The 17,003-nt window shown below is 44.1% G+C and overlaps 2 long non-coding RNA genes across 8 annotated transcripts in view; both read left to right on the plus strand.

The window, feature by feature from the left end:
- LOC129383818 (uncharacterized) overlaps window positions 1-9,302 on the plus strand; it is a 514,476-nt gene extending 505,174 nt beyond the window's left edge. For all 7 annotated transcript variants that reach the window (XR_011890290.1, XR_011890289.1, XR_011890292.1 and 4 more), the window contains one exon: window positions 9,232-9,302. This is a non-coding gene — a long non-coding RNA (uncharacterized lncRNA). The remainder of the gene's footprint in view (window positions 1-9,231) is intronic.
- Window positions 9,303-12,119: 2,817 nt separating this feature from the next.
- On the plus strand, window positions 12,120-13,579 carry LOC129383716 (uncharacterized). Its single transcript, XR_008611580.2, has 2 exons — window positions 12,120-12,396; window positions 13,295-13,579. It is a non-coding gene; the product is annotated as an uncharacterized lncRNA (long non-coding RNA).
- Window positions 13,580-17,003: the final 3,424 nt, after the last annotated feature.

Below are 17,003 nucleotides of genomic sequence, written 5' to 3' on the forward strand. Positions count from 1 at the left end.
TTGGTGCGGGCTGGGATTCCGGACCCTTCGAGTCGGGATCGGCGTGCCCATTTCCTTGAAGCACTTACAGATGGCACTCGCCTCTGCCGCATCGAGGCCCACGCAAGAGGCAGCGTTGCTCGCCTTCGCGCGTAGCGTTCGGCGCTAGCGTTTCCCGATAAACATTACGGTTAGATATGCTGCAGTTGCCGGGAAGCGTGAGAAGCACTCGAGGATCTTTGAATGCCTTCAACTCTTAAAGGTGAAGCTTAAGCGTCCTCGAAATTTTTCACCGCAGCTTCGCCAAGTTATTTTGGTCTTTCCTTGTGGTGTTCGGGATGCAAGTTTCTAAATATAGGGGGTATGTTTAGATGCTTGAGTACATCATGTGAAAATTCATCTCTGTGCCATTCTGCGATGCGCAGTTTACGCTGCGGTCGGCCCATTCGATGGGCCGACAACCGCGTAAGATACGCCGGCTTGTGACTTAAACGTGTCGCTGTAAAACTCTGGGGAAGTGTATTTCGACTGGAGCTCTCGAAAGTGCATATGTATGTGCGCGTATGGATCGTGTTATGTAACATCTAAAAATGATGTGTCGCGTTTAAAAATTGGTCATTGCCTCGGCGGTAACAGCTTTACTCGAGCCATTCGGCAACGTTCGAGGATCGGGACGCCCACTTCATCACTAAGTTTTTTGACCCACATTGAAAACGGCCCTCGAAGTGAGGATCGATTATGGAATAGTCCAGCACATGCCACATCTTTAACGTATGTGTAGCCAGGATGTCGGGCGTTATTAGACCGTGGGCTGAGGAAATATGTGAAACTACTGTGCGTTCATTTCAGGCGGAGGCTAAGAATCATCCAATTCAACGTTTAGGTTCTATATAGGGCTTGTTTTGAAGGCGCCTTTGGCCAGGCGGATACCCAGATGTTGGACGAGATCCCGTGCCTTAAACGCTCTCCCGCGCGGCAGATGTGATCTACGACGGAACCGTAATCTGAACGTGATCGAAGAACGCTCATGCAGAGATTTAATTAGCACTTCCGGTCACTTCCCCAAGTCGTATGCGACAGAATCTTCAGTAAGTTCACTGTTTCGCCTTGAGATATTTGACGTGTCAAAGGAAGGTAACGTTCGCCTCAAGCATGATGCGTAAAGACTTGTGCTACTTATTCACAGGTATTCGTTGCCCAGAGAGTTCGATACTGGAATCTGGAAGTAGTTCTTTCTTTCTTGTTGAAAGAACAACGGAACTCTTCTAGGGCTAAGTTGAAAATCGTTTTCTTCGGCCATTTGTTTAGGCCCTGTTGAACCTGTCGTTCACAAACTGTGAGGTTACGAAATTTCAAACCTAATTGTATATCGTCTACATAGACAAAATAGATAATTGCTAGAGGTAACGATGCATGAAGCGAGGTAATCTTAACAGTGAAGAGCGTACAAGTCCCCACGCCTCCTTCAAGTATACCAGGTTTTTGTCTACATGGACGGGACAATACATTGCCAATTTTGAATCGGAATGCAGGGTTGCATAGGTAAGTTGTTATATATACAAATACATTGTTAGGCATATTTCCTCGAATGCCCATCTGCGCCGGGTCTCGTTATATGACGTACCGCCGTGTCATGTCGTGCGCATTTGCTATATTAAGGAATGTGGACAAGAGGTACTGCTTGTGCACAAATGCATCACGGATGTTCGCTTCGACTCGCATGAGATGGTCGGTTGTAGATCGACCTTCCGTAAAGGCACATAGAAATGGGTGAAGAATTTCTTGGACTTTAGAAAATGTGGGGAGGGAGGAGCGCCCATTGCTTTGACGATAGGCACTCACTGTGGCACAACAGTACTATGCGTACCAAGTGGGCCACCTTCATGCCGTAGTGATGATTGGCTATCCTCGAGATTAGCCTCATTGTTTGTTGAGCGCGGTCTTCTAGTATTTTGATGGTTTCCCCTTTACGCCCATTGTCAAGTACGCGAAGTCCTACGAGTCTCATACTCTCGACCACGGGTGTTTGGCCGCCCTATACCTGCGTTAAGTGTGACGCTTCATTTTTCCTAGGACCTGTTGCAGCCCCCACACGTCGGGTCGGGTGGTAGAGCAGGAACTGTGACTTTTGCGGCGAACATCGCGGCCCTCTCTTCGTCACATACTTGTCACCCTTATGTATGGCTGCCATTAGAGTTTCTTCTGTCTTACCGTCGTCGCCACCTCTTACCCATAGTGTGATGCCATCAATGCAGAAGCTAAGCTATGCCCTTTCAATGGTATTTAGTTCTGCCAGTCGGCCTAACATAGCTGCATTGAACAGAAAGGAAAACCGATCTCCTACGGCGGCCCCTGTTACCGAGTTCTACGTCTTCCGATCTGATATCGCCTTTCCTGCTTTGCGCGATGCGCTCCGAGTAAAATCTCTTAACGTACGCGCCGGCTCACTGACCCATTTCTAACCTTTGTTGGTTCTCTCAAATAACTCTGTGTGGGGTGTTCTCAAGAGCCTTCATGAGATCCAGCCCAAGGATAGTTTTAGTATCAGCTGTGTGAGAACCCACGTCTGTTTTATGGTGTTCAAGTTGTAGCATAATCTCTCGTGTGGACAGTTTAGACCTGAACTGAATCATATTTCTTTTTGTGTTTCTTGTAACAAGTTTTGTACCGAGCCTGAGTGAGAACATTATTGTTCAGATTATGTCTCTGCGTGGTTTTGCTATTTTCCGGGTTTATAACATATCGCAGAAGGTTCCACGTTGTAGCTCGCGCTACCTTTCATATCGGCACATATTGCAATTTCGTAACTCTAGACGCGGAGGTTGCAACCCGGATCCACTTGGAACAAATTCTATGGACGGCACCACTTTCGAGCATTATTTCCAGAATTTTGCAGAGAAATGCATTGCCGTTGCAGTTACTTGGGACGATTGTTCATTTTTACAGCAAGCTTGACGGCGCATATTTCATAAAGGGTGTCATCCACACAATTCTTCTCAAGTAGATATGCCTTGCAGTCTCATCCTTCGAATTTTGTAACCCGCCGTGGTCGCTCAGTGGCTATGGTGTTAGGCTGCTGAGCACGAGGTCGCGGGATCGAATCCCGGCCACGGCGGCCGCATTTCGATGGGAGCGAAATGCGAAAACACTCGCGTACTTAGATTTAGGCGCACGTTAAAGAACCCCAGGTGGTCGAAATTTCCGGAGCCCTCCACTATGGCGTGCCTCATAATCAGAGAGTGGTTTTGGCAAGTAAAACCCCATAATTTTTAATTTTGTAACTTGCAATACGTGCCGTAAGGCAACTAATTAGAAACTTCATTATGGAATTTTTGATGAGTAGTCGATTATGCGTTTTAGTTCCTTGGGCAAGTTCACCTCTTCGATGAGATCAGCTCATGGAATGGAAATATTTCATCCGATAAAGGCAATATCAAAAAAATTAAACTTGAAAGTGTTCGTTGAAGCATCCTGTATATCTTGCCTACCGAAGCATCCACACGGACCACTACACCAACGGCGACAACCAAGGCGATAGATTAGCTTGGCGTGTCAATGTATTTGCTATGGTAACAAAAATAAAACAATACTAAATTATCAACGAGCTGAAGACTCTGAAACACAAGTAAGGGGTACAAAACTTCTTGAGGTCTGTAGGCTGCTTGGCTATAGTTTGTTCGGCGTATGATCACTGTGCTGACTGGTAGAACGGTCGGGTAAAGAGATTTCATGCGAACCGGACAGGAGAGGAATGGAACAGGGGCATCGGTTCTGTCCGCCTGGTATGTTTTCAGTCAGCAAAGTGATCAATACAAAACTGGCGTCACTACATATTGGCAGTATCACCGACAGCATAGTCGAGTGCCATTATACATGTCCCCACAGTTTACACAAACGCTATGACGTACGCATATTTGTAGCCTCCGTATCTACATATAAGCATGACCCCAAAAAGCACAGAGTTCCCGGGACATGAGGTAAAAAAAAAGAAAAAAGGAAGTGTTGAGCAGAGCACACAAATAACAATAAGGCAATGTCAACAGCACCATGCAGAGGAGGGAATTGTTGTGATTGGTCGTTGCCTTCCTATTTTTGATCAAGCACTGTATTCGCAGAACGAAAAAAAAAATGAATTTCAAGAGAAATCAGAAAATGGGAAGAACCTCTCATACGGCATAGATAATCCGTGAGTGAGGATTTGCTGTCCTTGTCAACAAATTCGTGAGATTTTCTATCGGGAAATATATGACCTGTGCCGCTTAATATTTCTCCTTTTTCTGTGGATTGAGTTTCTCGCACCTGGTTTTTGTTGTCCTTTTCTGTGTATTTGGTGCAGAGGGCATGAATACCTATACAGACAGGCAAGTAATGTTAAATTGAAAGTTCAGCGTTGAGCGTGTTCATTCTGTCGCTACTGTCAAATTCGCTTGTAGACCATCGGTTAAATTTATACCGCGATCCTCTCAAGTGACAAACCCTGAAACACATCCCCTTGCAAAAAATGCTACACATAGGTGCGTTCATTATACCATAGTTCTAACGCAGCATGAAACGTTGGTCTGGTAACCCAGTGACCAGAAGTTGACGGACTTTACTTGCATTTCGCTATATTGTGTCTAGCTGTACGGTAGTTTCAACTACCGCAGAAACGCAGTAGCTGTGGCGTTTCGGTACGAAGCCCATGGTCACAGGTTCGACCCCCGCTGCGCTGACCCCGTTTCTACTGAGGCGAAATGCAAAAACGCTCATGTGCTTAGATCGAGGTGCACGTTAAAGAAGTCCAGGTGGCCAAAAATAAATACGGCACCCACTAGTGCGGAGCCTCTCATAGCCTCGGTGAATTTTCGGTCGTGAAATCACATGAATGAACCAGATCATGGTGACTTTAAGAAGGTGGAACAGTTTTGAATTTCCAATTGACAAAACCTTAGGGCTGAAGTCACCTTAGGCGTCGTAGTAACACTAAAGCGTTCACTGCGGCAGCGCTTTACGAAGTCTCGATTGCTTTGCGTGATATTCCCCACCCGTTAGTGACCAGGGAGTTTCGCTGAGTTTAAACTTCCTTAAGGAGCAGAGAGATGGCGCCACGAGGCGTCTGATCAGAATCATAAATTTGCCCTGTCCGTTGAATTCTAGCCAAAGATGACGCTTGCCCACAATAGGAATTAAGACGTACACAGCCGCACAGCAATAATACTTGCCGTTACCTATCCGTGGGCGCCACGTGTACGTCGCAGTGAATTTTACAATTAGAAGGAATAACGGTTTGTTTGGTCATGTTACATTACTTTTCGAGTAAAAATGGGCCGGCTACTTATTTAGAAAAATAGACAGATGGCTGACACTGTTCGTACTAAGTGATGGTAATATGTCGAAAAGTTGTGAAATTCCTATAGTGATGTCATTACGTGGTCTAACTATTGTGAAGGGAGCACCGAGGTTTATGTCAATTGAAAACTAAGGATTTAACAACATGTAGCTCTGGTGCGAGGTCCAGCGTTGCAGCGAGTATCACATGAGGCCCAGCACTGCACACAAGCGTCGTACGGTCCCTGCAAGTGTTAGTAGCGTCGATTCTAATATGAGACCTAAGAGATAACCAAAACATGTAAGCCTGTGAAGCTCTTGACGTTGTTTACGACAAAGCGCTACGGTCATCTAAATAAATGTGAAGATCTACACCGTTTATAAGAAATACTCTGTTCAGTACATTTTGTGATCGCAGTTACAGCCTGCAGGATAAAAAAAAGGACACAGAGAACAAGCGTGTAAATACGTGACTTTTTTACGCGCATATTTTAACGAATGCTAGGCAATTATACTTCAACGTAACAATTCTCCTCAAAAAATAGCCTTCGTTAGTGATCAAGTGTGTTGGAAAACCGTGCAAACATGACGAACAATGTTTTTCTGCCAATGCAAGTGGCATCATCTGGTGTGCTGTGAAACGCAGGATGGTAATTGAACTAACAAGTGAGCACTAATAGTACCTGCATATAGAGCATATCGCATTGCATGATCGCTATGACGGTGGACTGCTATGGAACCGATCCTTCAATAATGCTTAGTGCACAGTACTTCATTCATCCGCCGCTGCGACTCGGGTGATACTTGAGAATTTTTGTGAAATGCTGCGTCAGCAATTTCACCTAATGTCTCAAAGAGCAAAATTGACAGAATGTTTCTATCACACCCTGTGACTTTTAATTTAAGGACGTATTCCTTTCATCGAGAAACATTTAATTCGCTTAAAATATATCAGCCGTCTGGCTGACTGTTAACATATAGGGCCACACAAAGAACAAAACGGACAATGTGCCGTTGATGTTGCTATGCGATTGTTTCATTGAGAGTTTCGCCGGACCGGTGAAGGACTGTCACCAATAGCAAGGTCTAGATTTACGCTAGAATTCCTTGGTCGATGTTGTAACTGTATTTGCGGGTTGGACACGTCGGGGCAAAGCAGAACGCGTGGCAATTCGTGTTGGCAGAAGGAACAGAACGCCGGTAGCTACTAGCTTCCTGAGCGTAAATGATGCGGCTGGTATACTAAGCTCCAGAGCGCCAAAGAACTTCTAATTGAGAGTCACTGGGACAATCTCCTAGGTGGAGGCAGGGGTAAAGGATAGGCCATGAATAACAAACTAATAATTGAAAATGAAACCAGGACAGAAACATCTTACCATAACTCGAGGAGAAGCTCTGTTCGAATCAAGCTCACGATGCCGTAGAACCCGGAGGTATAAAGCGCGAAGTACCAAGAAAGAAGCTCGCGTTTGCTGCAGCAAAGTTAGGGAAACGATTAAACATATCATATTAGACTGTGGAGATATCTACCCGGATGTAGGTTTAGGCTTGGCTGGCATCCTTGAGGGGCTGGTTTTCAGGGACAGCTGTGGAAAAGTAAAAGTATTGAAAAAAAAATATTGATGATATTGTCAAGATATTGAAAATTTTGTGAATATTCAAAATATTGTAAAACATTACAACAATGAAAATCAAACTCACGTAATGTTTTTCCACTTTCGTAAATCCTTTGATACGGTTTCTCGCGATAAACTATTTTATTATAATTAATTGGTACTTCAAAACTCTAAGCTTCTATCCAGGATTTAATCGTATATCCCTGACCGCCAACGATTTTTATATTTTCACCTGCATTACTCGGTAAAACTGTCAGTGTCGTCCAGTGTCCCATCGAGCTCGGCATTTGAAGCTGCCATTTTTTTCTTATTCTTCAAAACAATATTGTTGACGACATCCTAGCTAAAATTAAGCTATACGCAGATGACTGTGTTTTATGTTCCTAGGTTAAAAGTACATCTGACCAGCTGCTCTTAAATCAAGCGTTTCGAAAATTGGCAAATGCTTTCCCTCTTATAACACAGTTCCATGTAAAGTACTCGCAAGAAACTCCCCTCATTTATCAAAATGGCACCAACAACAATTTTCTCACCGAAGTGACAGAGTAACAAGGGTATATATATTCCTCTGTATACATTTTTTGTTACGTTCTTCTTTTGCCCACAAATATTGTTGTCGCAAACTATCCATGAAACTCGATGTAATGTTAGAGCCGTCTTTAGCAGCTTATTGTCCTTCAGCTTGTTTAGGGATAGTTTCGATAAAACTACAGTTACAGCCGCTTTCTGTCACCATACTCTCTCCTTATAGGGCCATGCATTTATAACAGACGGGAATTCTCAAACATTTACAACTTCACTGTGTGCTAATCATGACATGTAAATGCGACTCGGCGTAATGATATAGTTGTCAAAGCAGCCAGTTTGAGTACGATTTCTTTCCAAGGTGCCTAACCTAAATTGAGAGCTACAAAGCATTCGTTGAAAAGTAGAGACGAAATTTTTTTCGTGTCGACGCGACGCGTAGATGGACAGGTATCAACCGCCGCGAGAGGGTAGCTATATACAGCTTCGCTGCAATATGCAAGCATAAAGTTGCTGTCTATCTAAACGTATGCAAGCGGTAATAAGGAAGTCTTGCGACTAAGTTCGCTTCTCAATCAATAATATAATTTATCACCAGATGTCTAACTATGACAGCTATTAGAGTTCAGGATTTTGCAAGTATATAAAGTTCAGGTACTCAGTAAACCATTTATGCTGTCCTGAAAGTGTCATGAAGATTTACGAGATTTCCTATCCCTGCTTATGCCGTGCATGCTAAGAGTATTGCTTAAATTGTGTGTAAGTTTTTCATTGTACATTTCTGAAATACTTGAAAGTACAGCGCACTGTCATTGGAACTGTTACGTATAAGATTGGCAGAAACCAAAGCAAATTAGGACCAAGTCAACACCAATATAACCGTTACTGAAGGCACCCTTTCGCGACCCGTAATATCTTCGTGCAGATTTGGCGGTAGCCTTTAGTTGACTCAACCTTTTAAGCAACGAAGAAGAGCGCCCAACCAGAAAAATGCAAGCTTGATGAATAAAAGAGGAGCAAATGACCTACCTTTGATTTCCCATATGTTTGACACTCGCATAAGAGACGATGAAGAGATTACGACCCTTACGCTTCCTTATGCAGCAACCGCCTGCAGCTTAACGCAGACTTAAAACCCGAAAGACTTCCTATCCGCTTTAGATTTATGCAGGATGTATCTCTTTGTCACACAGCAGCTAGCACAGAAAGATCTATTCAAGCGTGAATATAATTCTGCTAAAATATCAGTCTGCGAGCACTTGTTATAAGTGTTTGTTAATCCCACATTGGTACAAACATAATCAAGCAAAGTGCAATGCGCTGCTTCTCTTTCGTTTGTTAAATTCTCATTTGGGACACTCAGTACGTCCTATGATGGTAGTTAGGATTGTCTCGTTTGCAGAAGCAGGTATTTATTAATATTTAATGCTGGATGGGTAACCGCAGCCATTTGTGGTGCTCTGTGATATTACCAAGCTTATCACAAAGCTCGCGAATTCCCACGCTTCTTTTCACCATTGCAAAATAACAAACACATTAAGAATCAAGAAGCAAAGCAAATTCACAACCCGTCTTTACGATGTACATCGAGGGATTGACTTCAATTAGGGAGCAACGTGATCACAGAAATAGGAAGTTCTTAGCACGAAAAAAAAATTATGATGAACCACTCCGTACAGTGCCGGAACGCGTTGTAAATTGTGCCTTGGCCAGTATATTGTACATAAGCAATATTCCAATGAATTTTACTAGGAATTGTCACTGATTTCGGAAATATTTGTTCTGTTCTTGTTCTTTTTTTCAGCTTGCCCCACCATATAAAGGCTCCATTACACTGTATAAATTTCAGCATAAGTGGCGCACCAGGGCACGTAATATGTGCAAGTACAATATTTTATATGACTGATTATTTGTTTTTGCTTCTTCACTGCAGAAAAAATGACGTCAATCGGGAGTATTATATTAAATATTCTCAATGCTGTTGATAGCGAGGTCGCGCGTTTGATCCCGTTAACTGCGGCCACACGTCGCTCAGGGCTAAATGTAGGAACAGTCGTGAACTTAGACATATATGTTGTGTGCTAAAACATCCAGGTGATCAATGATAATCCCTAGACCCCGACTACGGCGTGCATCGTAACGATATTCTAGGTTTGGCACAAAAATGCCCAGAATTTTTTTTTTACCCAGGCAAGCATCAAAAAGAAAAAGAAGTGCGAGGCCACCTGATAACTTCTAACGAGTTGTGAATGCGAAAGTATTGACGTCCAATTCGACTGCGCTGAGCGGTCCTTCGACGTTTGCGCTGCAGTTGTGTGCCGTAGCGGAACGAGCTCTCCGAGCCAGCAGGCAGCAGCAGCTCGAAGCACCAACGCCGTATGACGCCGACTCGGCGATGCGTTCCTACGTAGCACAAGGCCTGTGCGCTTCGCATATGACGTCATGCAACCTTGCCTGCCCGACTGCCACAGAATCTAATGTGGATGCTCCGGAGTAAGCTGCGGTAATTTGGACGTCACCACTTTCGGTACGCCGGGCTTGGCAGTCGAAGTTTCTGTTCAAGTAGCATGCGTCATTAAGCAGAGTCTAGGAGGCGCTGACTTTGCTTCGTCGAGGAGCGCTCGCGCCGACATCGACAGCGAGCGTGACGTGGCGTCGCGGCGATGCCATAGCTCTTCACCGCTGTGTAAAAACAATATATTTTCTTACACCGCGCTCATCACTCACGCAACATCTCGAGTGCTATCGCGGCCGAGGGTGTGGCCTTTCGTTCACTTGCTTCCATCGATGAGCAGCTCGTGACTTGGCGTCGCAGCCAACGGAAATGCCCGTTTAGGAGCCGTTTCGCTGCTGCAGACGACAATCAGCAGCTTTTTCGCTCAGTGTGCCATTTGGCGCTTTCGTATCATAATTACCAGTTTCGCCCCTAGGCGAAGCACTGACAGCGATAGCAAGGGTTAGCGTTGCGTTTGAGCCTCTCTGATGGCGTTCTTATATTACAACGTCGCGACGTGCCGCGACGCAGCACGCAAGCCAACTCTTGCCGCATAGAAGAGACAGTGCCCTGGCAGCCACCAGGCATCTCACAACGTTCACGTATAGGGTGCGTTGAACCCAGTGACGTTACTTGAGTTACCGGCCGCTGTGTCAACCTCCGTCACCTCTCGCTCTCTTTTCTTTGTCTTGCCACTGCGTCCTACTTCTTAACGCATATTATGTATCTATAGTGCTTGTCAAATAATTTAAAACTACAACGCCCTTATTATCGCATGTAATTTTGCTGTTTCATCTGTGAATGATTAAAAATCAGAAGCAACGACAATATGGCGGCAGTCTTACCTGTCACATTTTGCAACCGTTCGAGAAATTGAGAAGAGAGACACTGCAAAATATGAGACCACTGTTAGTGGCTGAAGTATTATACGATAAAGTGAAATTAAGTAGGCGACGTCGTTCACGATATCAACAATGCTTACAAGAAAATACAGTTACACTTCGTTTTGGCCAGAAACACTTTCTTTTCTTAAATGACCTTCGAATATAAAACAGTGAGTTAACACTTCGAACTGAACTTAGTACCCTTAGGGCGCATTTCCACATATACAATATTTTTCTTTATACATTAGCAAACAATAAATGAGCCTCCTTTCGTGTCTTTGGGAAAAGTTTGCATATACTTTCAGAGGTTTAGTAACGAACTTAACCTTCGAACATGCTGTATAACCACGTAAGCGCAATGTTTAGTAGAGGACGCCATCATTTAGCGACAGAGTGAGTGAATTGAAATAGACCATACATCCGGCCGTCAAAGTCACCTCTTCACGAAAATGGACCAGATGCGAGTCAATAACTTGTAGTCGTTCAAACGCCCCCCCCCCCCCCCACCCCCTCGATGATTTGCTTTATCAGAAGCAGGCCAGCGGAGCGTGTTTTAGAACGAGCGGATTAAGAACGGGAACCTAGAAGCGACGATACGTTCATTTGCTGGTCATTAGGTGATTGGGCAACCGTTGTAATAGCAATCGGAGAATATTAATAAGCTGCAAGGGTCGAGACATCTTCTTTTTCAAAATGGCGCATATAAACGAACAAATCTGGAGGATAGTGTGAGAGGTGCTGCTATTAAAAAAAATAAAAGACCACAAAAACACAGCGTATAAAAACGTCACATTCCAGGCGCATACATTGATGTGCAATTGTACTTCAACGAAATAGATTTTCTGAAATAATATGTCTTCGTCAGTGACCTTGTGTTATTAGGAAACGGCCAAAATTGATATATTATGAAGTTATTTTGCACTTCGTGTAGGTGGCTTTGCCGTAAAACTAGGGACGATAGAATATTAACTGTCCATTACGCAATACGGTGCACATGTTCGCAGAAGTGTTCAATTCCTCGTGCTGTATCCCACTGAGTTCGCACAACCGGGACTGCTTTGGAGCCAATTCTTAAATGACGTTTAGTCCACGCTATCTCACTCAGCCGCCGTTACGACTCTGGACACTCTTGAGCATTTTTGTCAAATACTGAATCTGCGATTTCGGCGACAGGCCGAAGGAGCAAAATTGACAGAGTATTTCCTTCATACCTTGTGCCTTTTAGTGTAAGAACATGTTCTCTTAATCGATAGACATGTAATTAGGTTTCCGTTTGAAGTATGTCAGCGTGCGTTGAGACGGTTCATATTTAGAAGCACCCAAACAACATGACGGACAATGTGCGCTTGAAGCTATGCTGCAGCTGATTTATTCAACGTATCCACAGACGCTTGGAGCATTCAGAGTAACAGCAAGATCTCGCGTTGCGCCAGACCTCCTTGGACAATGTTGTAACTCTATGCGGGTGCGACATGCTGGCACAAGGCAGCCAACCAGGCAACTCCTGCTGAACAGCGTTATGAGCTTCGTCAGTGGTGTATACCAGGCATCGCACTAGGATCTGGAACGCTTACCATCTGGAATGCGGCGGGTATAGTAAACAGCGTAGCAACAGAGAACGATAAATTCAAAGTTATGATGGATGCTGAAATCTTCTAGCTGGATGCACTGGTAAAGGAATAGGACATGAATAAATAACTAAGAAAGAAAAGCGAAATCAAGAGAGAAACATTTCATGGTAACTCAAGGAGAAGCTATTTTCGAAGCGAGCTCAGGATGCCTTACAACGTGCAGTTATAAAGTGAGACACACTCCGAAAGAAGAAACATGGGAATAAAAAACATGTTACATCACAATGCGAAAATATCTACCAGGTTGTTGGGTTACGCACCGCTGTCATCCTTGAAAGGCTCGAGTTCAAGGACAGCAGGCCTAAAGTAAGCATGCCCGCCATAGAGATTAGCACAAGGCGGTTGGAGGTGTGCTTGCAGAAACGTCGGGAGACCACAAACAACCTATTGGTGCAAGAACGAAGTTCCCTATAATGGAACACAATTTTTGATGCTGCTCATATTTGTCGTCGCAAGATAACTAAGACACAGGAAAAATAAGTATTCCCCTGTACCCTTTTTTCTTTTTTTTTGATGACGGCTTTCTGCCTGCACAATAACTTTTTGCTTTAGGAAATTAGTTCAGCGCATAAGCGTAAGGTGGCGGACAGTACACTATACCACAAAATCTCCGTTTCTGTCCTAAATTAATAATAATACAGTTTACCTAATTTTGTGTCTTTGACTTTTCATTCGTGTTCATATGTGAACAATCCTTCACCAGTGGTTAAGGACATATGTGTAACCACCTGAAGAACTGTTTGACATTGCTTCAACTCACTGTCGTAACAGCCTTATCTTTAATATATGTATGTTTATTATTTCATGTCACTAACGCTTTCGTTTTCTTTTTCCCTCTCTTCTTGACGACGCCACCAGCCTCAAAGCTTACAAGATATGAGAGCTCACATTAGCATGAAGTATGTACCAACGCAAGCACAAACTCGAAAACGTGTAGCGTGCTGGGCTTCACGGAAAGAGATTTCGAATCGGCAAAGCACTCATAGACGTTCCCTTGCATCTCTTTTTTGTGCTTCCTCTTCACCAAAATCTGTCGCAGCGCGCTAAGGTAGAGAGGTTTCTGAATTTTCAGTCGAGCGCACAATCTTTCCCATGTCGCCAAGATTACAGAAACATTAAAGAAATTTGCGGAAAACTCTGGAACGAGAGGGTTTTCGAATAGAGGCGTTGTTGTACGCACCATGCGCTGCTTTCTGCCACATGCTGGCAAACAATCTTGTACGTCTTCCATACTCACGTTGCACAATGTCAGCTTGAAGAGGTTGATATGTGTAAAAAGAAAATTTTCAACCATAAGTTTGCACTCTTGGTACGTGGCAGTTATGTCAGCTGGTAATCGTACGGAATTTTTTACATGAGGTAGAGGTGAAGGATAGCTTCCATGTGCTTCGTCTAGACTGAATTGTGACGCTATTTATCTTTAAACTGTATATCCAGCAGGGTTTCTTTTTCGTTTTCTTTTTTATGAACAGTATGCTTGACCGTGTCGGTATTTCGTTAGATGGCGCAGGCTACTCTCGATAATTCGTAGATGCTTCTGTAATCTCAAATGTTCTTGGGTTGGTGTTTCCGAGATATATATATATATATATATATATATATATATATATATATATATTCCTTTAAGCTGTAGATACACAAATACTGCAGCGACATGTGTTCCTGAAGAAAGCTCTACGCAGTGATTATTGTTATGTTGGCAGAATTAAAAAATAAACTCTAATCTGCCAACGCTACCACGCACAGAGTTACGTCACCACTTCTCTAGCTCCAGCGCATTCTTTTCATCGGCCCATTCTGCTGCCCTGTGCGCAAATGTTTACGGCGTTCCGCTACGTGTTACGAAGAAAAACAAATGCTCTATTGGCGACCTCAGCGCAGCCGCTGCTCAGAAAGCTTCAACCCCGGAACGGACCACCAATAGTCGTAAGACCTGAAATCACGATAATATGGCATTTTATCACCGCTTAAGATGCCAAAGTGCTTAACGTTTATTTACTTGCATGCGTGTTAGTAAAACCATGCTAATAATAGTAAAACACGTTGTGGGCTAGTTGGTGCATAGCTTTCAATAGGTGAAGGGCCAATAGTGACGGTACACAAGACGGAATACAGACAGGACAAGGCGCTACTTCCAGCTGTATATTGAAGCCACAGGTGGCTGATTATATAGTCATGAGGAGAGGGGAACGAAAAAAAGAGGGGCATTTACTATATGAATGCGCACGTGCGAGAACACTGAAGATATATATGAAGGGAATGACGCTTAATCTAAATCTAAAACTTATCCACAAACATGCTTTCATTCGTTTGACCTATTGAAAGCATGCTAATAATACTCGTTCGTAAAACCGCGCATTCTAGCACAGCATATCGCTTCCGGTATTTCGGAACACCATGAATGAACACAGCGTTCATAAAGCGTATGTGTAAATGTCTATGTCGAAGTTTGAATGTCTGTGTCGTACACTTATATGCAGCGCTTCGGATTATCCTAGGAAATGGCAGTTTTGTCACGTTTTACGCTTTACATTTCTCCCTGTTTCAAACAATTCAATCTATGTGTTTTTTTAGGAGGGCTTTATACGACTCTCGGAAACGTTACGGATAAGGGCACGACGTAGCACGATTGGCAACTCCTGACGCGCCAGAGGAACAATGCCCTGGCAGCTACCAGGCATCTTAGAATGCCAGCAGCATTATGAGTATCAATAGTGATGAAGAAGGGGTTGCACTATAGAAACTATGAAGCTTACCAGAATATATGCGGCAGATGCAGAAAACAACATGGGAACAAAGAACTCTAAAGTCAGAGTGCCTGAGACATACTCTTGGGTGGTGGCAGGGAAAAAAGACATGCTATAAGTTTGGGCTTCTTTCACTTCTTCGAGTGCGTTGTGGATACCTAGGGCTAGGAGTTCGTCGTTTCCCGTGCGTATGGGAAGTCCTATAGTGTCTTGTAACTCTATTTATAGATGCTTTTATTTTAAACGTACCAACTTGGCCTCGCTTATGCCGAAGTGACGAATGGCTATCGTTGAGACGAGCCTTATTGTTTGTTGGGCGCTTTTTTCTAGCAATTGAGTGGTTTTTTCGTTACACCCGTTATCCGTCACGCCAAGCCCTAGAACTCTGATGCTTTCGACCACGGATATTCGGATGCAATCTGCGTTAAGTGCAACGGTTGATTGATCCTTGGACCTTTTGCAGCCGCTACGCATCGGGTGTAATGGGGCAACTCTTGATTTCTTCAGTGAACATCGCAGCCCACTGTCATCACAAACGTTTCAACCTTGTTTATGGCTGGTTGTAGACTTTGCTCTATCTCACAATCGCTTGCAACTCTTCCTCAAAGTTTGATGTCAGGTACGTACAGGATAAGCTGTGACTCTTCAATGGTATTTATTTCTGCCGGTAGGCCTATCGCAGCTACATTGAACAGAAAACGAGAGAGGACCGATCGGTGCTGCAAGGCCTTCATACGGAGATGTACGTCTTCTGATCTGAGCTAGCCTATAGTGATTTGCTCCATGCGGTCTCTGTCGAAGTAGTTAACGTACGCGCAGGCTCGCTGACCCACTCTTAAACTTTTAGGTTTTCTGAAATAGCTTTGTGTGTGACGTTGTGAAAAGGTTTCCTGAGATCCATTGCAAGGATAGTACTTGGTATCCGCTGTCTGAGATCCCACGCCCATTATTCTGTTTTTGAGTTGGTGCACAATTTCTGCGGCCAGTTTCGGCCTGAACTGGATCAGAGTGTGCGTGAAAAAGTCATTGTCGTTCGTGTAGTTATTTAATTGTGTGAGGGCAACGTGCTCCACAAGGTTGCCCACGCGCGGCGGTAATGAAGTGGGCCTGAGATTTTCTAGTTGCAGCTTTTCGCCTTGCTTAGGGATCATTACCACCGGCGAGGTTTTGCACTGACATCGGCTGGTGCCCCGCAGCCAGAATTTGTTCAAATACCTGGTGAGAGTTGTGACAAGATAAAGTCATCAGCGAGATTTCGCAGGATTTTGTTACTGATTCCGTCGGGGCACGGGGCGGATATCGTGTGGCGTGTACTAAGCTCCGCTCGGGCTTCGGCCACAATTACGCTGCTGTCAAGATTTCCGGTTTTCTTTGCCAGTATACGAGTGGTGTTGTTCCTTTGCTGTGCTAGTTACGTATCACGTTTGTTTTCTGGTAACAGGTCTTTCTCCATGTCTGAACTATATTGTTCACATTTTGTCTCTGCGTGGTCCTACTATTTTCCGGGTGTAAGACTTGGCGCAGGAGGTATCACGTTTTCGATGTTTTCCTATGTAGCCTCTCTAAAATGTCGGGTGAGTGCACTCGCATGATCCTGCGTCTCTTCATTGAGCATAGCGAATTTTTGCCGGAGGTTTCGGTTTATGTTTTTCTGTCACCAGCGTTTCTGCATATATTTTCCCTCTCAGATATGTAGGACTTTACTGTTTTCCTCCTCTGGTCCTGCTGCCTCTGGAATAGTTTTGGCGGCTCTTTTCACGTTGTGGTGAAGCTTTTGCTTCCAGGTATCTTCGTCATCTATGAGTTCGTCCGTTGTCGTT

Source organism: Dermacentor andersoni, chromosome 9 (assembly GCF_023375885.2).
Source record: "Dermacentor andersoni chromosome 9, qqDerAnde1_hic_scaffold, whole genome shotgun sequence".
NCBI classification, from domain to species: domain Eukaryota; kingdom Metazoa; phylum Arthropoda; class Arachnida; order Ixodida; family Ixodidae; genus Dermacentor; species Dermacentor andersoni.